At 45.1% G+C, this 26,682-nt stretch overlaps 1 pseudogene; it reads left to right on the forward strand.

Moving 5' to 3' along the window:
- Positions 1-18,921: 18,921 nt before the first annotated feature.
- Positions 18,922-26,682, forward strand: part of LOC139241076 (probable G-protein coupled receptor 139) — a 78,338-nt pseudogene continuing 70,577 nt past the window's right edge.

Raw genomic sequence — 26,682 nt, forward strand, 5'->3', positions numbered from 1 at the left:
CAGCTTGTCCATTGGTCCATGGGAGGTCCATTGGCAATAAAATTTAATAATAAAACAAGCACCAATTCATACCGAGGCACCCTATGCATTATATTGAGCGAACTCAAATTGCCATGAGGACAGTGATACCCATGGGTCATCATACACACTACAGTGAGCGTGAGTTTGTGAATAAGCTCATCGAGAACAAGCTCATTAGGCCCATCGTGCTTGGGATTGCTCTATGAATGAGCTATCAAATTTGTCCCACTAATTCACTCTTGCCCACAGCCCTTCATCTTTTTTTTCTTTATGTATGTAATCCTATGCATGTAATATACACACACCCACAGCCACAAAGACACACACACAAAGAGAAACAAAGACACACACACACACACAGAAACACATACACTCTCTCTCACACACACACACACACACACATACACACACACAAAGACACGCACACAGAGAAACACATACCCTCTCCCACACACACACAGGCACAAAGACACACATGCATAAAGAAACACAAACACTCTCACACACACGCACAGAAACACATACACTTTCACACACACACAGTCACAGGACACACGCATACAGAAACACAGATACTCACATACACACACACAGACACAAAGACACACACACACAAAAACAAAGACACACACACAGCCACATACACACTCTCACACGCACACAGACACAAAGACACACACACACAGAAACACATACACTCTCACACACACATACACACACACAAAGACACGCACACACAGAAACACATACCCTCTCCCACACACACACAGGCACAAATACACACATGCATACAGAAACACATACACTCTCACAAACACAGACACAGGACACACGCACAGAAACACAAACACTCTCACACACACACACACATACACAAAGACACACACACACACAGAAACAAAGACACACATGCATACAGAAAAACATACACTCTCACAGACACACAGTCACACAGACACAAAGACACACACACAGAAACACATACACTCTCAAACACACACACACACAGAAACACTTACACCCACACACACACACAGACACAAAGACACACACACACAGAGAAACACATGCACTCTCTCTCTTTCACACACACACACACACACACAAACGCATAAAGATACACACACACACAAACAGAAACATATACCCTCTCACACACGCACACAGACACAAAGACACACACACACAGAAACATATACACTCTCACACACACACACACACACAAAGACACACACGCACACAAAAACACATACACTCTCTCACACACACACACAAAGACACACACACACACAGAAATACATGCACTGTCTCACACACACAGAAACACATACACTTTCATACACACACAAAGACACACAAACACAGAAACACATACACTCTCTCACACACACACAGACACAAAGACACACACACACAGAAACATATACCCTCTCTCAAACACACACACAGACACAAAGACACACATACACAGAGAAACAAAGACACACACACAGACACAAAGACACACACACACAGAGAAACAAAGACACACACACAGACACACACACACAGACACATACACACTCTCACACACACACAGACACAAAGACACACATGCATACAGAAACACATACACTCTCACACACACACACAGACACAAAGACACACACACACACAGAAACACATACACTCTCACACACACACACACAGACACAGGAGACACACACAGAAACACATACACTCACAGACACACACACACATACAAAGACACACACACACACAGAAACAAAGACACACATACATACATAAACACATACACTCTCACACACACGCACACACAAGCACAAAGACACACACACACAGAAACACATACACTCACACACACACACAGACACAAAGACACACACACACAGAGAAACACATACACTCTCTCTCTCACACACATACACACACAAACACACAAAGATACACACACACACACAGAAACATATACCCTCTCACACACGCACACAGACACAAAGACACACACACACAGAAACACATACACTCTCTCACACACACACACAAAGACACACACACACACAGAAACACATGCAACTCTCACACACACGCACACACACAGGACTCAAGCACACAGAAACACATACACTCTCACACACACACACACACACACAAAGACACACAAACACAGAAACACATACACTCTCTCACACACACACACACAGACACAAAGACACACACACTCAGAAACATATACCCTCTCTCAAACACACACACAGACACAAAGACACACACACACAGAGAAACAAAGACACACACACAGACACACACACACAGACACATACACACTCTCACACGCACACAGACACAAACACACACATGCATACAGAAACACATACAGACTCACACACACACACACATCATAGGAGACACGCACAGAAACACATACACTCACAGACACACAGACACATACACACTCTCACATGCACACAGACACAAACACACACACAGAAACACATGCACTCTCTCACACACACGGACAGAAACACATACACTTTCACACAAACACACACACACAGACACAGGACACATGCATACAGAAACACATACACTCACATACACACACACAGGCACAAAGACACACGCATACAGAAACACATACACTCACATACACACACAGACACAAAGACACACACACACAGAGAAACACATACACTCTCTCTCTCACACACACACACACATACACACACAAAGACACGCACACACAGAAACACATACCCTCTCCCACACACACAGGCACAAAGACACACATGCATACAGAAACACATACAGTCTCACACACACGCACAGAAACACATACACTTGCACACACACACACACACAGACACAGGACAATCATACAGAAATACATACACTCACATACACACACACAGACACAAAGACACACGGATACAGAAACACATACACTCACATAGACACACACAGACACATGAGACACGCACAGAAACACATACACTCACAGACACACACACACATACACAAAGACACACACACACACACAGAAAGACACCCATACATACAGAAACACATACAATCTCTCACACACACACACACGCACAAAGACACACGCACACAGAAACAGATACACTCACACACACACAGACACAAAGACACACACAGAGAAACACATACACTCTCTCTCTCACACACATACACACACAAACACACAAAGATACACACACACACAGAAACATATACCATCTCAGACACGCACACAGACACAAAGACACACACACACACAGAAACACATTCACTCTCTCACACACACGCACAGAAACACATACACTTTCACACACACACACACACACGCACAGACACAGGACACACACATACAGAAACACATACACTCAAATACACACACACAGACACAAAGACACACGCATACAGAAACAAATACACTCACATACACACACAGACACAAAGACACACACACACAGAGAAACACATACACTCTCTCTCACACACGCAGACACACACACACACACATACACACACAAAGACACGCACACACAGAAACACATACCCTCTCCCACACACACAGGCACAAAGACACACATGCATACAGAAACACATACAGTCTCACACACACGCACAGAAACACATACACTTTCACACAAACACACACACAGACACAGGACACACGCATACAGAAACACATACACTCACATACACACACACAGACACAAAGACACACACACACACAGAAACAAAGACACACACACTGACACACACACACAGACACATACACACTCTCTCCCACACACAGACACAAAGACACACATGCATACAGAAACACATACACTCTCATACACACACACACACACAGACACAAAGACACACAAACACACAGAAACACGTACACTCTCACACACACACATAGACACAGGACACACGCACAGAAACACATACACTCACAGACACACACACACATACACAAAGACACACACAGAAACAAAGACACACATACATACATAAACACATACACTCTCACACACACACACACAAGCACAAAGACACACACACACAGAAACACATACACTCACACACACACACAGACACAAAGACACACACACACAGAGAAACACATACACTCTCTCTCTCTCACACACATACACACACAAACACACAAAGATACACACACACACACAGAAACATATACCCTCTCACACACGCACACAGACACAAAGACACACACACACAGAAACACATACACTCTCTCACACACACACACAAAGACACACACACACACAGAAACACATGCACACTCTCACACACACGCACACACACAGGACTCAAGCACACAGAAACACATACACTCACACACGCACAGACAGACACAAAGACACACAAACACAGAGACACATACACTCTCTCTCACACACACAGAGACACAAAGACACACACACACAGAAACATATACCCTCTCTCAAACACACACACAGACACAAAGACACACACACACAGAGAAACAAAGACACACACACAGACACACACACACAGACCCATACACACTCTCACACGCACACAGACACAAACACTCACATGCATACAGAAACACATACAGACTCACACACACACACACATCACAGGACACACGCACAGAAACACATACACTCACAGACACACAGACACATACACACTCTCAAATGCACACAGACGCAAACACACACACACACACAGAAACACATGCACTCTCTCACACACACGGACAGAAACACATACACTTTCACACACACACACACAGACACAGGACACACGCATACAGAAACACATACACTCACATACACACACACAGACACAAAGACACACGCAAACATAAACACATACACTCACATACACACACAGACACAAAGACACACACACACAGAGAAACACATACACTCTCTCTCTCACACGCACACACACATACACACACAAAGATACGCACACACAGAAATACATACCCTCTCCCACACACACAGGCACAAAGACACACATGCATACAGAAACACATACAGTCTCACACACATGCACAGAAACACATACACTTTCACACACACACACACAGACACAGGACAATCATACAGAAATACATACACTCACATACACACACACAGACACAAAGACACACGGATACAGAAACACATACACTCACATACACACACACAGACACAGGAGACACGCACAGAAACACATACACTCACAGACACACACACACATACACAAAAACACACACACACACACAGAAACAAAGACACCCATACATACAGAAACACATACAATCTCTCACACACACACACACGCACAAAGACACACACACACAGAAACAGATACACTCACACACACACAGACACAAAGACACACACACACAGAGAAACACATACACTCTCTCTCTCACACACATACACACACAAACACACAAAGATACACACACACACACAGAAACATATACCCTCTCAGACACGCACACAGACACAAAGACACACACACAGAAACACATTCACTCTCTCACACACGCACAGAAACACATACACTTTCACACACACACACGCACAGAGACAGGACACACGCATACAGAAACACATACACTCAAATACACACACACAGACACAAAGACACACGCATACAGAAACACATACACTCACATACACACACAGACACAAAGACACACACACACAGAGAAACACATACACTCTCTCTCACACACACACACAGACACACACACACACCAAAACACACACGAAGACACGCACACACAGAAACACATACCCTCTCCCACACACACACAGGCACAAAGACACACATGCATACAGAAACACATACAGTCTCACACACACGCACAGAAACACATACACTTTCACACAAACACACACACAGACACAGGACACACGCATACAGAAACACATACACTCACATACACACACACAGACACAAAGACATACACACAGAAACAAAGACACACACACTGACACACACACACAGACACATACACACTCTCTCCCACACACAGACACAAAGACGCACATGCATACAGAAACACATACACTCTCACACACACACACACAGACACAAAGACACACAAACAAGCAGAAACACGTACACTCTCACACACACACATAGACACAGGACACACGCACAGAAACACATACACTCACAGACACACACACACATACAAAAAGACACACACACACACAGAAACAAAGACACACATGCATACAGAAACACATACACTCTCACAGACACACAGACACAAAGACTCACACACACACAGAAACACATACACTCTCAAACAGACACACACATACAGACACAAAGACACACACACAGAAACACATACACTCACACACACACACAGACACAAAGACACACACACACAGAGAAACACATACACTCTCTCTCTCTCACACACACACACACACAAACACACAAAGATACACACACACACAGAAACATATACCCTCTCACACACATAAACACACACAAAGACACACACGCACACAGAAACACATATACTCTTTCACACACACACAAAGACACACACACACATAGAAACACATGCACTCTCTCACACACACGCACACACACAGGACTCAAGCACACAGAAACACATACACTCATATACACACACACAGACACAAAGACACACAAACACAGAAACACATACACTCTCTCACACACACACACAGACGCAAAGACACACACACACAGAAACATATATCCTCTCTCAAACACACACACAGACACAAAGACACACACGCACAGAGAAACAAAGACACATACACAGACACACACACACAGAAACATACACACTCTCACACACACACAGACACAAAGACACATATGCATACAGAAACACATACACTCTCTCACACACACACACACAGACACAAAGACACACACACACAGAAACAAAGACACACATACATACAGAAACACATACACACATACACACTCACACACACACACACACACAGGCACAAAGACACACACACACAGAAACACATACACTCACACACACACACAGACACAAAGACACACACACAGAGAAACACATACACTCTCTAACTCACACACATACACACACAAACACACAAAGATACACACACACACACAGAAACATATACCCTCTCACACACGCACACAGACACAAAGACACACACACACAGAAACACATACACTCTCACACACACACACAAAGACACACACACAGAAACACATGCACTCTCTCACACACACGCACACACACAGGACTCAAGCACACAGAAACACATACACTCACATACACAAACACAGACACAAAGACACACAAACACAGAAACACCTACACACTCTCACACACACACACAGACACAAAGACACACACACACACAGAAACATATACCCTCTCTCAAACACACACACAGACACAAAGACACACACATACACAGAACTTCATGCACTCTCTCTCACACGCACAGACTCAAACGAAGACACATACACACACAGAAACACATGCACTCTCTCACACACATGCACACACACAGGACACAAGCACACAGAAATGCATACATTCATATACACACACACAGATACAAAGACACACACACACATAAACACATACACTCTCTCTCTCACACACATACACACACAAACACACAAAGATACACACACACACAGAAACACATACCCTCTCCCACACACACACAGGCACAAAGACACACATGCATACAGAAACACATACAGTCTCACACACACGCACAGAAACACATACACTTTCACACAAACACACACACAGACACAGGACACACGCATACAGAAACACATACACTCACATACACACACACAGACACAAAGACAAACACACACACAGAAACAAAGACACACACACTGACACACACACACAGACACATACACACTCTCTCCCACACACAGACACAAAGACACACATGCATACAGAAACACATACACTCTCACACACACACACACAGACACAAAGACACACAAACAAGCAGAAACACGTACACTCTCACACACACACATAGACACAGGACACACGCACAGAAACACATACACTCACAGACACACACACACATACAAAAAGACACACACACACACAGAAACAAAGACACACATGCATACAGAAACACATACACTCTCACAGACACACAGACACAAAGACTCACACACACACAGAAACACATACACTCTCAAACAGACACACACATACAGACACAAAGACACACACACAGAAACACATACACTCACACACACACACACAGACACAAAGACACACACACACAGAGAAACACATACACTCTCTCTCTCTCACACACACACACACACAAACACACAAAGATACACACACACACAGAAACATATACCCTCTCACACACATAAACACACACAAAGACACACACGCACACAGAAACACATATACTCTTTCACACACACACAAAGACACACACACACATAGAAACACATGCACTCTCTCACACACACGCACACACACAGGACTCAAGCACACAGAAACACATACACTCATATACACACACACAGACACAAAGACACACAAACACAGAAACACATACACTCTCTCACACACACACACAGACGCAAAGACACACACACACAGAAACATATATCCTCTCTCAAACACACACACAGACACAAAGACACACACGCACAGAGAAACAAAGACACATACACAGACACACACACACAGAAACATACACACTCTCACACACACACAGACACAAAGACACATATGCATACAGAAACACATACACTCTCACACACACACACACACACACAGACACAAAGACACACACACACAGAAACAAAGACACACATACATACAGAAACACATACACACATACACACTCACACACACACACACACACAGGCACAAAGACACACACACACAGAAACACATACACTCACACACACACACAGACACAAAGACACACACACAGAGAAACACATACACTCTCTAACTCACACACATACACACACAAACACACAAAGATACACACACACACACAGAAACATATACCCTCTCACACACGCACACAGACACAAAGACACACACACACAGAAACACATACACTCTCACACACACACACAAAGACACACACACAGAAACACATGCACTCTCTCACACACACGCACACACACAGGACTCAAGCACACAGAAACACATACACTCACATACACAAACACAGACACAAAGACACACAAACACAGAAACACCTACACTCTCTCACACACACACACAGACACAAAGACACACACACACACAGAAACATATACCCTCTCTCAAACACACACACAGACACAAAGACACACACATACACAGAACTTCATGCACTCTCTCTCACACGCACAGACTCAAACGAAGACACATACACACACAGAAACACATGCACTCTCTCACACACATGCACACACACAGGACACAAGCACACAGAAACGCATACATTCATATACACACACACAGATACAAAGACACACACACACATAAACACATACACTCTCTCTCTCACACACATACACACACAAACACACAAATATACACACACACACAGAAACATATACCCTCTCACACACGCACACAGACACAAAGACACACACACACAGAAACACATACACTCTCACACACACACACAAAGACACACACACACACAGAAACACATGCACTCTCTCACACACACGCACACACACAGGACTCAAGCACACAGAAACACATACACTCACATACACACACAAAGACACACAAACACAGAAACACATACACTCACTCACACACACACACAGACACAAAGGCACACACATACACAGAAACATAAACCCTTTCTCAAACACACACACAGACACAAAGGCACACACATACACAGAACCTCATGCACTCTCTCTCACACGCACAAACTCAAACGAAGACACATACACACACAGAAACACATGCACTCTCTCACACACATGTACACACACAGGACACAAGCACACAGAAACACATACACTCACATACACACACACAGACACAAAGACACACAAACACAGAAACACATACACTCTCTCACACACACGCACACACACAAAGACACACACACACACAGAACCATATACCCTTTCTCAAACACACACACACACAGACACAAAGACCCACACGCACACAGAAACACACACTCTCTCACACACACACATAGACACAAAGACACACACACAGAAACATATAACCTCTCTCAAACACACACATACAGACACAAAGGCACACATGCAAACAGAAACACATACACTCTCACACATTCACACACACACACACACAAAGGCACACACACACACAGAAACACATACACTCTCTCACACACAGACACAAAGACACACACACACAGAAACATATACCCTCTCTCGAACACACACACACAGGCACAAAGAAACACACGCACACAGAAACACATGCACGCTCTCTCACACACAAAGACACACACACAGACACAGGACACAAGCACACAGAAACACATACACTCTCACACACACACACACACACACACACACACACACAAACACGTACACGCTCTCATACACACACACAGACACAAAGTCACAAACACACACAGAAACACATACACTCTCTTATACACACACGCAGACACAAAGACACACACAAACAAAAACACACAACACTCTCACACACACACAGACACAAAGACACACACACACAGAAACACATGCACTCTCTCTCTCACACACACACACACACACAGACACACACACGCACACAGAAACACATACACTCTCTTATACACACACGCAGACTCAAAGACTACTCACACACAGAAACACATACCCTCTCCCACACACACACAGGCACAAAGACACACATGCATACAGAAACAAATACACTCTCACACACACGCACAGAAACACATACACTTTCACACACACACAGACACAGACACAGGACACACGCATACAGAAACTCATACACTCACATACACACACACAGACACAAAGACACACGCATACAGAAACACAGACACTCACATACACACACACAGACACAAAGACACACACACACAGAGAAACAAAGACACACACACAGACACACACACACAGACACATACACACTCTCACACACACACCAGACACAAAGACACACATGCACACAGAAACACATACACTCTCTCACACACACAGACACAAATACACACACACACACAGAAACACATACACTCTCACACACACACACAGGCACAAAGACACACACACACAGAAACATATACACTCACACACACACAGACACAAAGACACACACACAGAGAGAAACACATACACTCTCTCCCTCACACACACACACAAACAAACAAAGATACACACACACACACAGAAACATATACCCTCTCACACTCTCACACACACACACACACACAAAGACACACATACACACAGAAACACATGCACTCTCTCTCACACACACACACACACACAAAGACACACACACACACACAGAAACATATGCACTCTCTCACACACACGCACAGAAACACATACACTTTCACACACACACACACACACAGACACAGGACACACACATACAGAAACACATACACTCACATACACACACACAGACACAAAGACACACACACAGAAACACATACACTCTCTCTCTCTCTCACACACACACACACACACACATAAACACACACAAAGACACGCACACACAGAAACACATACCCTCTCCCACATACACACAGGCACAAAGACACACATGCATACAGAACCACATACAGTCTCACACACACGCACAGAAACACATACACTTTCACACACACACACACACAGACACAGGACACACGCATACAGAAACACATACACTCACATACACACACACAGACACAAAGACACACATGCATACAGAAACACATACACTCACATACACGCACAGACACAAAGACACACACACACAAAGAAACAAAGACACACGCACTGACACACACACACAGACACATACACACTCTCTCACACAAACAGACACAAAGACACACATGCATACAGAAACACATACACTCTCACACACACACACAGACACAAAGACACACACACACACAGAAACACATACACTCACAGACACACACACACATACACAAAGACACACACACACACAGAAACAAAGACACACATGCATACAGAAACACATACACTCTCACAGACACACAGACACAAAGACACACACACACAGAAACACATGCACTCTCAAACACACACACACACACACAGGCACAAAGACACACACACATAGAAACACATACACTCACACAGACACAAAGACACACACACACAGAGAAACACATACACTGTCTCTCTCTCTCACACACACACACAAACACACAAAGTTACACACACACACACAAATATATACCCTCTCACACGCACACACACACAAACACACAAATATACACACACACACACACAGAAACATATAGCCTCTCTCACACGCACACAGACACAAAGACACACACACACAGAAACACATACACTCTCACACACACACACACACACACACACATACAAAGACACACACGCACACAGAAACACATACACTCTCTCACACACACGCACAGAAACACATACACTTTCACACACACACACACACAGACACAGGACACACGCATACAGAAACACATACACTCACATACACACACAGAGACACAAAGACACATGCATACAGAAACACATACACTCACATACACACACACAGACACAAAGACTCACACACACACAGAGAAACAAAGACACACACACTGACACACACACACAGACACATACACACTCTCTCACACACACAGACACTAAGACACACATGCATACAGAAACACATACACTCTCACACACACACACAGACACAGGACACACACACAGAAACATATAGACTCACAGACACACACACACATACACAAAAACACACACACGCACATAAACAAAGACACACATGCATACAGAAACACATACACTCTCACAGAAACACAGACACAAAGACACACACACACAGAAATACATACACTCTCAAACACACACACACACACACACACACACAGGCACAACGACACACACACACAGAAACACATACACTCACACACACACACACAGACACAAAGACACACAACACACAGAGAAACACATACACTCTCTCTCTCACACGCATACACACACACACAAACACACAAAGATACGCACACACACAGAAACACATACACTCTCTCACACACACACACAAAGACACACACACACACAGAAACACATGCACTCTCTCACACACGCACACACACAGGACTCAAGCACACAGAAACACATAAACTCACATACACACACACAGACACAAAGACACACAAACACAGAAACACATACACTCTCTCACACACACACACAGACGCAAAGACACACACACAGAAACATATACCCTCTCTCAAACACACACACAGGCACAAAGACACACACACACAGAGAAACAAAGACACACACACAGACACACACACAGACACATACACACTCTCACACACACACAGACACAAAGACACGCATGCATACAGAAACACATACACTCTCACAGACACACACAGACACAAAGACACACACACACACAGAAACACATACACTCACACACACACACACAGACACAGGAGACACGCACAGAAACACATACACTCACAGTCACACACACACATACAGAAAGACACACACACACACAGAACAAAGACACACATACATACAGAAACACATACACTCTCATACACACACACACACACAGACACAAAGACACATACACACAGAGAAACACATACACTCTCTCTCTCACACACATACACACACAAACACACAAAGATACACACACAGATACACAGAAACATACACTCTCTCATACACACACAGACACAAAGACACACACACACACAGAAACATATACCCTCTCTCAAACACACACACAGACACAAAGACACACACACACAGAAGCTAATGCACTCTCTCTTACATGCACAGACTCAAACGAAGACACATACACACACAGAAACACATGCACTCTCTCACACACATGCACACACAGGACACAAGCACACAGAAACACATACATTCACATACACACAAGGATACAAAGACACACACACACAGCAACACATACACTCTCTCTCACACACACAAAGACACACACACACACAGAACCATATACCCTTTCTCAAACACACACACACAGACACAAAGACACACACAAACACAGTAACACATACACTATCTCACACACACACGCACACATAGACACAAAGACACACACACACAGAAACATATAACCTCTCTCAAACACACACATACAGACACAAAGGCACACATGCACACATAAACACATACACTCTCACACATACACACACACACAAAGGCTCTCACACACACAGAAATACATACACTCACACACACTCACACACAAAGACACACACACAGCAACACATGCACTCTCTCACACACACACACAAAGACACACACACACAGAAATATATACCCTCTCTCAAACACACACACACAGACACAAAGAAATACACGCACACAGAAATACATGCACGCTCTCTCACACACACAGGCACACACACAGACACAGGACACAAGCACACAGAAACATATACACTCACACACACACACACACACACACACACACAGAAACACATACACGCTCTCATACACACACACACAGACACAAAGACACACACACACAAACACATACACTCTCTCACACACACACACAGATACAAAGACTACACACACAGAGAAACACATACACTCACACACACACACACACAGACAGACTCAGGACACACGCACACAGAAACACATACACTCTCACACACACACACAGACACAAAGACACACGCACAGAAACACATACACTCTCTCTCCACACACACAAACAGACACAATGTCACACACACAGAAACACATACACTCTCTCGTACACACACACACACAGAAACGCATGCACTCTCTCATACACACACACTTTTCAAGTATTTATACAATTCCCCTTTTGAAAGTTACTATTTAATCTGCTCCCTTTCAGGCAGCGCGTTCGATATCACAACAACTTGCTGCATTAAAAAAATTCTCATCTACACTTTGGTACTTTTAACAATTATTTAAAATCTGTCTCCCCTAGTTACCATTCCTCCCGTCAGTGGAAACAGTTTCTCCCTAACTACTCTATCAAATCCATTCAACAATTTGAACACCGCTATTAAATCCTCCCTTAACCTTCCCTACTCTAAGGAGATCAACCCCAGTATCTCCAGCCTCTCCGCTGATCTGAAGTCCCTCATCCCTGGTATATTCTCGTAAATCTCTTCTGCACCCTCTCCAAGGCCTCGATATCCTTCCTACGGTGTAGTGCCCAGAGGTATACACAATGCAGGGAGAGTAATATTTGCACCAAATTATTGTAACTGCATCAATTCGTGACATCAGCAGGATATTTGCCAGCACCTTTTCTCATCCTAAAGGTGTCCCAAAGTGTTTCACTGCCCAAGTAGGGTTATTCTGTGGGCAAACCTGGCCTTTATCAATTTGCTGCTTGTGGGATCTTGCTGTATGCAAATTGACTGCTGCAGTTCCAAAAACTACAACAGTATCTACTCATTAAAAGTATTTCATTGGCGGTCAAATGCCTGGGGACGTCTTGAGGTTGTGAAAGGTGCTATATAAATGCAAGTCTTTCTGTCTTTTCTTCCCATCAGTGATTGTCATGGCCGAGGATAAAATTGTGAAATAGATAGAGATAAATAGTTGGAGATGTGGCTGCATTTCCTGCCCAACCCCATCTACCTTGAGAAAATGGTGGCAAGACAGCGATTGGATTTTCATAATTGGATTTTTTAGTGGTTTGCTGGGCCGCTTCAGAGAGCATTGAGTGCTGCACTGCCGGAGGGGCAATACTGAGGGAGCGCTGCACTGTCGGAGGGGCAACACTGAGGGAGTGCTGCACTGTTGGAGGGGCAGTACTGAGGGAGCACCGCATTCTCGGAGGGGCAGTACTGAGGGAGCACCGCATTGTCAGAGGGGCAATACTGAGGGAGCACCGCACTCTCGGAGGGGCAGTACTGAGGGAGCACCACACTGTCGGAGGGGCAGTACTGATGGAGTGCTGCACTGTTGGAGGGGCAATACTGAGGGAGTGCTGCACTGTTGGAGGTGCTATCTTTCGGATGAGACTCTAAACTGAGGCCACTACTGCCCTCACAGGTGAGTGTGAAAGATCGCATGATAATATTCTGAAGAAGAGCAGGGCAGTTATCTCCGATGTCCTGGAGCTGATATTTATTGCTCAGCCAACGCCACGAAAAAAAGATAGCTGGTCATTATCACATTGCTGTTTGTGCGCAAATTGGCTGCCGCATTTCCTACATTACAACAGTGACTGCACTTTAAAATAAACTTATTGGCATAAATACAAATCAGTCTTTTCTATTAACTGAATTTAGAATTGGACGGGATGTATAATGAGCATCCGGTTCGATATCACCCAACGTTACAAATAAGCCCCCGCCATTCTCTCCTCAGATTGTGTTGTGGAATTTAAATCTAAAATGTTGTTTATTCTCATAAATAAATCGGTTTAAAACCAAGCTGAGCCTAGGAGTAATTGTGTGACACATGGCGATGGTAGGACCCAACCCGCGTGGAGAATTGGTCCTCTGATTTACCTTTGGTTGTTCACCCATCCTGATTTTCGCGCGGGATGGAGGGGGTCTCAATTTAGTTGGCTGGAGATCCCACAGGAATTGGGATTATTAGAGCAAAGTAGATTAGTAGCTTTCTCAAAAGCTCTATCTTGACATGCACCCCAAAACCAGCTGTCACCTTTTCTTAGCAGCATGTGCAGTGGCTCTAATAAGTTGCTCAATCTAGGTAAGAAATTACAGAAGTAGTTGAGTAGACCAAGGAACGAACGCAGCTCCGTCGTATTCTGAGGCTTAGGTGCATTTTTGATGGCCTTGGTTTTCGGTCCGTAGGCCTGATACCCTCAGCAGCAATTTTCCTCCCCAGGAATTCGACTTCTGGTGCCATGAAGATGCACTTCGAGCGTTTCAGTCTGAGTCCCACTTTGTGCAGATGATGTAGTATCGCTTCCAGGTTTTTCAGTTGTTCGGCAGAGTCACGACCTGTGACTATAGAAACAGAGAAACATAGAAAAGAGTTGCAGGAATAGGCCATTCGGCCCTTCGAGCCTGCACCACCATTCAATATGATCATAACTGATCATGCACTTCAGTACCCCATTCCTGCTTTCTCTCCATACCCCTTTATCCCTTTTGCCATAAGGGCCACATCTAACTCCCTTTTGAATATATCTAACGAACTGGCCTCAACAACTTTTTGTGGCAGAGAATTCCACATGCTCACAACTCTCTGAGTGAAGAAGTTTCTCCTCATCTCGGTCCTACATGGCTTATCTCTTATCCTTAGACTGTGACCCCTGGTTCTGGACTTCCCCAATATCGGGAACATTCTTCCTGCATCTAACCTGTCCAATCCCATCAGAATTTTATATGTTTCTATGCGATCCCCTCTCATTCTTCTAAATTCCATTAAATATAAGCCTAGTCGATCCAGTCTTTCTTCATATGTCAATTCTCTCATCCCGGGACCAATATGTCATCTTGGAACATGATGGTTCTGTGGACAGACTTCAGTAGACTCTCTATGTTCCTCTGCAAAATGCCTGCAGCCGAGCGAATTGCAAAAGGGCACCTGTTGTAGATAAACAGTCCTTTATGAGTGTTAATGCACATAAGTTTCTTCGATGTGTTGAAAAGCTCCTGTGTCATGTAGACCGATGTCAGATCCAGTTTTAAGAATGACTTCCCCCGCAACCAGGTCATCAGCCTTCGGTAACGGGTATTGTTCCTGTTTCAAAACTCGATTGATCGTAACCTTGTAGTCTACACGAATCCTGACATAGAAACATAGAAAATAGGTGCAGGAGTAGGCCATTAGTCCCTTCTAGCCTGCACCGCCATTCAATGATTTCATGGCTGACAGTGACTTCACTTTTCAAAACGGGAATAATGGGATGGCCCAGTCGTTAAATTTGATCGGTGATATGATCCCTTCATGCTGGAGCCTGTCCAGCTCGATTTCGACCTTCTCCCTCATTATGTACGGAATTGCCCGAGCTTTATGATGGAGATGGGTTTTGCATCCAAGTCCATGTGGATCTGTACCTTGGCTCCCATGAAATTGCCGACGCCTGGTTCAAACAGCGAGGGGAGTTTGCTCAGCACTTGAGCACATGGAGTATCCTCCTCCGACGACAACGCTTTGATCTGGTTCCAGTTCCATTTGATTTTTTCTAACCAGTTCCTGCCGAACAGCATTGTACTATTGCCTGGAACAATCCAGAACGGTACATCGAGAACCACACCATCAAACGACACCTTGATTACTACACTGCCAATCACTGTTATGAGTTCTTTAGTGTATGTACACAACTTGACATTGATTGGCATTGACTCAGCTTAGGCCTCACAGCCTTAGTATCTCACAGCCTGTCGAATGTCCTCTGGCTCATTATTGATTGACTTGCACCTGTGTCCAATTTCACTGATACCGGCATACCATTAAGTTTTACATTAATCATTATCGCTTGGCTCTTTGTTAGGAATGAATACAGTCCATACACTTACTCCTCTGATATCTCGGATTGCATATCTGTATCCACGCTAGACTGGTCGTCATCCTCCATGTGGTGTGTCGCAGCACACTTGCTCAGTTGAGGACACATGTGCTGGAGATGCCCCACTCTCGAACAGCCTTTACAAATGCACTGTTTAATCCGACACTAATGATACCGATGATTTCTCCCACAATGCCAACATGGTGATATCGGATGCATTCCTGTTGGCGGACTTTGAGCAGCTGCAGGTTTCACATATGCAGTCAGGTAGGCCGTGACATATGGAGCTCTGCCAAACGACGATGCCATCTTGTTTACAGTACTTGTCGAGTTCCGATTTTTCAATGATATCTGCTTTAAGCTTTTGTCTGTCATCATGCATGATTGGGCATTCGTGATGGTTTTGCTCAAATCCAGTGTCTCTGCCACCAGTAGCTTACACAGGATCATCTCGTGGTTCATGCCGATTACAAAGAAGTCCCGCAGCATGTATGCCAACGCAGTTTCAAACTTATATGGTTCAGCCAGACGTCATAGGTCGGCAACAAATCCAGATACATCCTGGCCCTCCGAACGAACATGCGTGTAGAATCGATATCATGAGATGATTGTTTTGTATGAAAAATTATTCTGACTGGATACTGTGAGCTCAAAGTAAAGTGTGACCTTAGCCCTTTATTACAGGTCTCTAGATTGCCTCTCCAACCTGTGAGGCCTCCTTAAATACCTTTGCTCCCAAGGGATTATGGGATCCCTTGGGATTCAGGGGATGAGCCCTCTGGTTGCTGTACAGAGTATATGCAAGTTTACATAAATAACTACACTCCCCGCCAAAGTCAACAGTGTAACTATTTACAAGGTGAGTCGATCTGGGACCCTTCTTGCCCTGGTTGATCGGCTAGGAGCAAATGCTGGTATTGATGAGTCGTCTGTTGGTCCCTCGCTGGGCTGCTGTGCAGCTGGCCTTGCTGGGCAGCCTGTTGAGGTAAGTTCTGCTGGGTAGCTTTGGATGATGGGTTCTGCTTCTTGGCCAACCGCGGTGTCAGTTGCCACTGGTGTGTATGTTGGGGGGTCAAAGAAGGTAAGGTCCAAAGTGGGTTGCTCAGGATAGTCCGTGAATCTGAGTTTGATTTGGTCCAAGTGTTTCCGGTGAATAAGTCCATTTGACAGTTTGACCCGAAACACCCTGCTCCCCTCTTTGGCCACGACAGTGCCGGAAGCCATTTGGGACCTTGTCCATAATTCAATACAAATACAAGATCATTGATTTCAATCTCGCTGACATATTTGCGCTATCATGATACTGACTGTGTTGAGGCCACCTGCCCTCTACCTGTTCATGTAGATCGGGGTGAAATAACGAGTGCCTTGTCTTATGTGCCCTTTTCATGAGCAGTTCAGCAGGTGGGATCCCGGTGAGCGAGAGGGGTCTCGTGCAGTACCTGAGCAGGACTCGGGATAGGCGAGTCTGCAGTGAGCCTTCCATTACCCTGTTCAAGCCCTGCTTGATGTTTTGCACTGATATCTCTGTCTGGCCATTGGATGCTGGTATAAGTGGGGCAGATGTAACATGTTTGATCCCGTTGCGGGTCATAAATTCTTTGAACTCAGCACTGGTAAACATGGCCCGTTGTTGCTCACAAGGCCATCAGGCAGGCTGTGCGTAGCAAATATGACCCGCAGGCTTTCAGTGGTGGCAGCGGACGTGCTTGCCAACATTATCTCACATTCAAACCATTTGGAGTAAGCATCTACAACCACTAGGAACATTTTACCCAAGAACGGGCCTGCATAGTCGACATGGACCCTAGACCACGGTTTGGAGGGCCAAGACCATAAACTGAGTGGCGCCTCCCTGGGTACATTGCTCAGCTGCGAGCATGTGTTGCATCTGTGCACGCAGGACTCTAAGTCCCCATCAATAACGGGCCACCACACATGCGATCTGGTTATCGCTTTCATCATTACGATGCCTGGGTGGGTACTGTGCAGGTCATTGATTAAGGTCTCTCTGCCCTTCTTGGGAACCACAACCCGATTACCCCACAGAAGGAGGTCTGCCTGTATACACAATTCCTCTTTGCGCCGCTGGAACAGCTTTATCTCTTCCTGCATTTCCACTGCGACACTGGACCAGCTCCCGTGAAGGACACAGTTTTTAACTAGGGACAATAAGGGTCCTGGCTCGTCCAGGTTTTATTCTGTCGGGCTGTGACGGATGATTGCTCACTCTCAAATGCTTCCATAAGCATGACTAATCTGCGGGCTGCGCCATTTCCACCCCATTGGTGGACAATGACAGCCTGCTTAGAGCATCGGCACAGTTTTCTGTGCCTGGCCTGTGGTGGATGGCGTAGTTGTTTGCGGACAACGTGAGCGCCCATTTCTGGATGCGGGCCGATGCATTGGTATTTATCCCTTTACTCTCCAAAAACAAGGATATGAGTGGCTTATGCTCAGTTTCCAATTCAAATCTTAGCCCAAACAGATATTGATGCATTTTCTTTACCCCATTGACACTCACTAACGCATATTTTTCAACCATGCGGTAGGCTCTCTCAGCCTTAGACAGACTCCTGGATGCATAAGCAACCGGTTGCAATGTCCCAAAATCATTAGCTTGTTGCAATACACAACCGACATCGTATGATGATGGATCACATGCTAGTCCCAAACGCTTACATGGATCATACAACACAAGCAATTTGTTTGAGCATAACAATTTTCGAGCTTTTACACAGGTATTTTCTTGGCTTTTACCCCATACCCATCCACCCCCTTCATGCAGTAAGGCGTGCAGTGATTCTAACAATGTGCTGAGACTCGTTAAGAAGTCACCAAAATAGTTCAGGAGTCCTAGAAACGACCGCAGGTCCATCACATTCTGTGGCCTCGGTGTGTTCTCGATTGCCTCCGTCTTCAAATCGATGGGCCTGATGCCATCCGCCGCAATCCTCTTCCCCAGGAACTCCACTTCAGGTGCCAGGAAAACGCACTGAGCTTTTTAACCTGAGCCTCACGCAGTTGAGTCGACTAAGAACCTCCTCCATGTTCTGCAGATGCTCGACTGTGTCCCGACTTGTGATCAAGATGTTGTCCTGGTAGACCACCGTGCACGGGACCAACTTCAGTGAGGTTTCCATATTTCTCTGGAATATTGCCGCCACTGATTTAATTCTAAACGGGCATCTGTTATAAATGAAGATACCTTTGTGTGTGTTGATGCAGGTGAGGCCCTTCAACGATTCCTCCAGCTCCTGCATCATGTAGGCTGAAGTCAAGTCCAGCTTCGTGAACGTCTTTCCTCCCACCAGCTTTGCAAAGAGGTCATCTGCCTTTGGTAGTGGGTATTGGTCCTCCAGGTAGAAACGATTGATCGTTACTTTGTAATCGCCACAGATTCCGACGGTGCCGTCTCCCTTGAGGACTGGGATGATTGGGCTGGCCCACTCGTTAAATTCGATCGGTGAAATGATGCCCTCTCTTTGCAGCCGGTCCAGCTCGATCTCTACCCATTCTCTCATTATGTGTGGCACTGCTCTCGCCTTGTGATGAATGGGTTGCACCGCTGGAATTAGATGGAGCTGCACTTTTGCTCCTTGGAGCTTCCCGATGCCTGGTTCAAACAGCAAGCGGAATTTGTTTAAGACCTGGGCACACAAAGTGTCGGTAGCGGGGGAGAGCGCTCGGACATCGTCCCAGTTCCAGCATATATTTCCCAGCCAGCTCCTGCGGAGCAGCGTGGGACCATTCCCCGGGACCACCCAGAGTGCACCGTTCCATTGTAAGAGACCTTTACAGTAGCACTGCCGATTACGGGAATCAGTTAATTTGTATAAGTTCTTAGTTTTGTGCGAATTGGAGTTAAGACTGGCCTTGAAGCTTTGCTGCACCACAATTTCTTGAACGTCTTTTAGCTCACGATGGACTGGCTCACGCCCGTGTCCAGCTCCATTGAAACTGGGAGTCCATTTAGTTCAACATTCAGCATTATCGGGGGATTCTTTGTGGTAAATGTGTGCACCCCATGTACCTCTGACTCTTGTGTCTGAGGCTCTGGTTCGTCGTGATCCACCGTGGATCTGTCCTCCTCTGCAACATGGTGGTTTGCAGGATTAACAGGATTTGCAGCTCGCCTGCAAATACGCTGGAGGTGTCCCATTGCTTCACAGCCCTTCCATCGGGAATGAAAGACCAACAGGAAGAGCAGCGCAAGGAATGTAGTGCAGGGATCCCCCACGGTCATCCCCCTGCAAAACAGATACACCGCTTTGACTACTGTTCAAGGGGATGACTCATCAGTGGGGAGCAGCAGCAGCCACGTTCATGGCGCCATGGCTGGCTCTGCTGCACAGGAGGGCAGGAAAAAGAGTGGGAGAGTGATAGTGATAGGGGATTCAATTGTAAGGGGAATAGATAGGCGTTTCTGCGGCCACAACCGAGACTCCATGAATGTATTTTGCCTGCCAAGTGCAAGGGTCAAGGATGTCTTGGAGCGGGTACAGGACATTCTGAAAAGGGAGGGTGAACAGCCAGTTGTTGTGGTGCACATTGGTACCAACGATATAGGTAAAAAACGGGATGAGGTCCTACGAGACGAATTTAAGGAGCTAGGAGCTAAATTAAAAAGTAGGACCTCAAAAGTAGTAATCTCGGGATTGCTACCAGTGCCACGTACTAGTCAGAGTAGGAATTGCAGGATAGCTCAGATGAATATGTGGCTTGAGCAGTGGTGCAGCAGGGAGGGATTCAAATTCCTGGGGCATTGGAACCAGTTAAGGGGGAGGTGAGACCAGTACAAATCAGATGGTCTGCACCTCGGCAGGACCGAAACAAATGTCCCAGGAGGAGTGTTTGCTAGTGCTGTTGGGGAGGAGTTAAACTAATATGGCAGGGGGATGGGAACCAATGCAGGGAGACAGAGGGAAACAAAATTGAGACAGAAGCAAAAGACAGAAAGGAGATGAGTAAAAGTGGAGGGCAGAGAACCCCAAGGCATAAAACAAAAAGGGCCACTTTGCCGCAAAATTCTAAAGGGCCTAAGTCTGTTAAAAAGGCAAGCCTTTAGGCTCTGTGCCTCAATGAGAGGAGTATTCGCAATAAGATGGACGAATTAAATGTGCAGATAGCAGTTAACGGATACGATGTGGTTGACATCACGGAGACATGGCTCCAGGGTGACCAACGCTGGGAACTCAACATCCAAGGGTATTCAACATTTAGGAAGGATAGACAGAAAGGAAAAGGAGGCGCGCTGGCGTTGCTGGTTAAAGAGGAAAGTAATGCAACTATAAGGAACGACATTAGCTTGGATGATGTGGAATCGGTATGGGTGGAGCAACAGAATACCAAGGGGCAGAAAACACAAGTGGGAGTTGTGTACAGACCTCCAAACAGTAGTAGTGATGTCGGGGAGGGCGTCAAACAGGAAATTAGGGGTGCATGCAATAAAGGTGCAACAGTTATCATAGAAACATGGAAAATAGGTGCAGGAATAGGCCATTCGGCCCTTAGAGCCTGCACCGCCATTCAATGACTTAATGGCTGAACATGCAACTTCAGTACCCCATTCCTGCTTTCTCGCCATACCCCTTGATCCCCCTAGTACTAAGGACTACATCCAACTCCTTTTTGAATATATTTGGTGAATTGGCCTCAGCAACTTTTTGTGGTAGAGAATTCCACACGTTCACCACTCTCTGGGTGAAGAAGTTTCTCCTCATCTCGGTCCTAAATGGCTTACCCATTATTCTTAGACTGTGACCTCTGGTTCTGGACTTCCCCAACATTGGGAACATTCTTCCTGCATCTAACCTGTCTAAAACCATCAGAATTTTAAACGTTTCTATGAGATCTCCTCTCATTCTTCTGAACTCCAGTGAATACAAGCCCAGTTGATCTAATCTTTCTTGATATGTCACTCCCGCCATCCCGGGAATCAGTCTGGTGAACCTTTGCTGTACTCCCTCAATAGCAAGAATGTCCATCCTCAAGTTAGGAGAGCAAAACTGTACACAATACTCCAGGTGCGGCCTCACCAAGGCCCTTTACAACTGTACTAACACCTCCCTGCCCCTGTACTCAAATCCCCTCGCTATGAAGGCCAACATGCCATGTTCTTTCTTCACCGCCTGCTGTACCTGCATGCCAACCTTCAAAGACTGATGTACCATGACACCCAGGTCTCGTTGCACCTCCCCTTTTCCTCATCTGTCACCATTCAGATAATAGTCTGTCTCTCTGTTTTTACCACCGAAGTGTATAACCTCACATTTATCCAAATTATACTTCATCTGCCATGCATTTGCCCACTGACCTAACCTATCCAAGTCACTCTGCAGCCTCATAGCATCCTCCTCGCAGCTCACACTGCCACCCAACTTAGTGTCATCCGCAAATTTGGAGATACTACATTTAATCCCCTCGTCTCAATCTAAATGTACAATGTCAACAGCTGAGGCCCCAGCACAGAACCTTGTGGTACCCCATATGTCACTGCCTGCCATTCTGAAAAGTACCCATTTACTCCTACTCTTTGCTTCCTGTCTGACAACCAGTTCTCAATCCACGTCAGCACACTACCCCCAATCCCATGTGCTTTCACTTTGCACCTTAATCTCTTGTGTGAGACCTTGTCGAAAGCCTTCTGAAAGTCCAAATGCACCACATCAACTGGTTCTCCCTTGTCCACTCTACTGGAAACATCCTCAAAAAATTCCAGAAGATTTGTCAAGCATGATTTCCCTTTCACAAATCCATGCTGACTTGGACCTATCATGTCACTTCTTTCCAAATGCGCTGATATGATATCCTTAATAATTGATTTTAGTTCCTCCTTCTTACGAGACCCTCTGACCCCTTTTATATCCGGAAGCTTATTTGTGTCCTCCTTAGTGAATACCAAACCAAAGTACTTGTTCAATTTGTCTGCCATTTCTTTGTTCCCCGTTATGACTTCCCCTGATTCTGACTGCAGGGGACGTAAATTGATTCCATCATTTTACCCACAACCGATGTCAGGCTATAATTCCCTGTTTTCTTTCTCCCTCCTTTTTTAAAAAGGGGGGTTACATTGGCTACCCTCCACTCCATGGGAACTGATCCAGAGTCTATGGAATGTTGGTTAATGACTGTCAATGCATCCGCTATTTCCAAGGCCACCTCCTAACGTTCTGTGGGATGCAGTCCATCAGGCCCTGGGGAATTATCGGCCTTCAATCCCATCAATTTCCCCAACACAATTTTCCGACTAATAAGGATTTCCCTCAGTTCCTCCTTCTTACGAGACCCTCTGACCCCTTTTATATCCGGAAGCTTATTTGTGTTCTCCTTAGTGAATACCGAACCAAAGTACTTGTTCAATTTGTCTGCCATTTCTTTGTTCCCCGTTATGACTTCCCCTGATTCTGACTGCAGGGGACGTACGTTTGTCTTTATTAACCTTTTTCTCTTTACATATCAACAGAAACTTTTGAAGTCCATCTTAATGTTCCCTGCAAGCTTCTTCTCGTATTCTATTTTCCCTGCCCTAATCAAACCGTTTGCCTTCCTCTGCTGAGTTCTAAATTTCACCCAGTCGCCGGGTTCACTGCTATATCTGGCCAATTTTTATGCCACTTCCTTGGCTTTAATACCATCCCTGATTTCCCTTGATAGCCACGGTTGAGCCACCTTTCCTTTTTTATTTTTACGCCAGACAGGGATGTACAATTGTTGTAGTTCATCCATGCGGTCTCTAAATGTCTGCCATTGCCCATCCACTGTCAATCCCTTAAGTATCATTCGCCAATCTATCCTAGTCAATTCACGCCTCATACTTTCAAAGTTACCCTTCTTTAAGTTCTGGACCATGGACTCTGAATTAACTGTTTCATTCTCCATCCTGATGTAGAATTCCACCATATTATGGTCACTCTTACCCAAGCGGCCTCGCACAACGAGATTGCTAATTAATCCTCTCT

Source organism: Pristiophorus japonicus, chromosome Y, assembly GCF_044704955.1.
Source record: "Pristiophorus japonicus isolate sPriJap1 chromosome Y, sPriJap1.hap1, whole genome shotgun sequence".
In the NCBI taxonomy this organism is placed as follows: Eukaryota; Metazoa; Chordata; class Chondrichthyes; family Pristiophoridae; genus Pristiophorus; species Pristiophorus japonicus.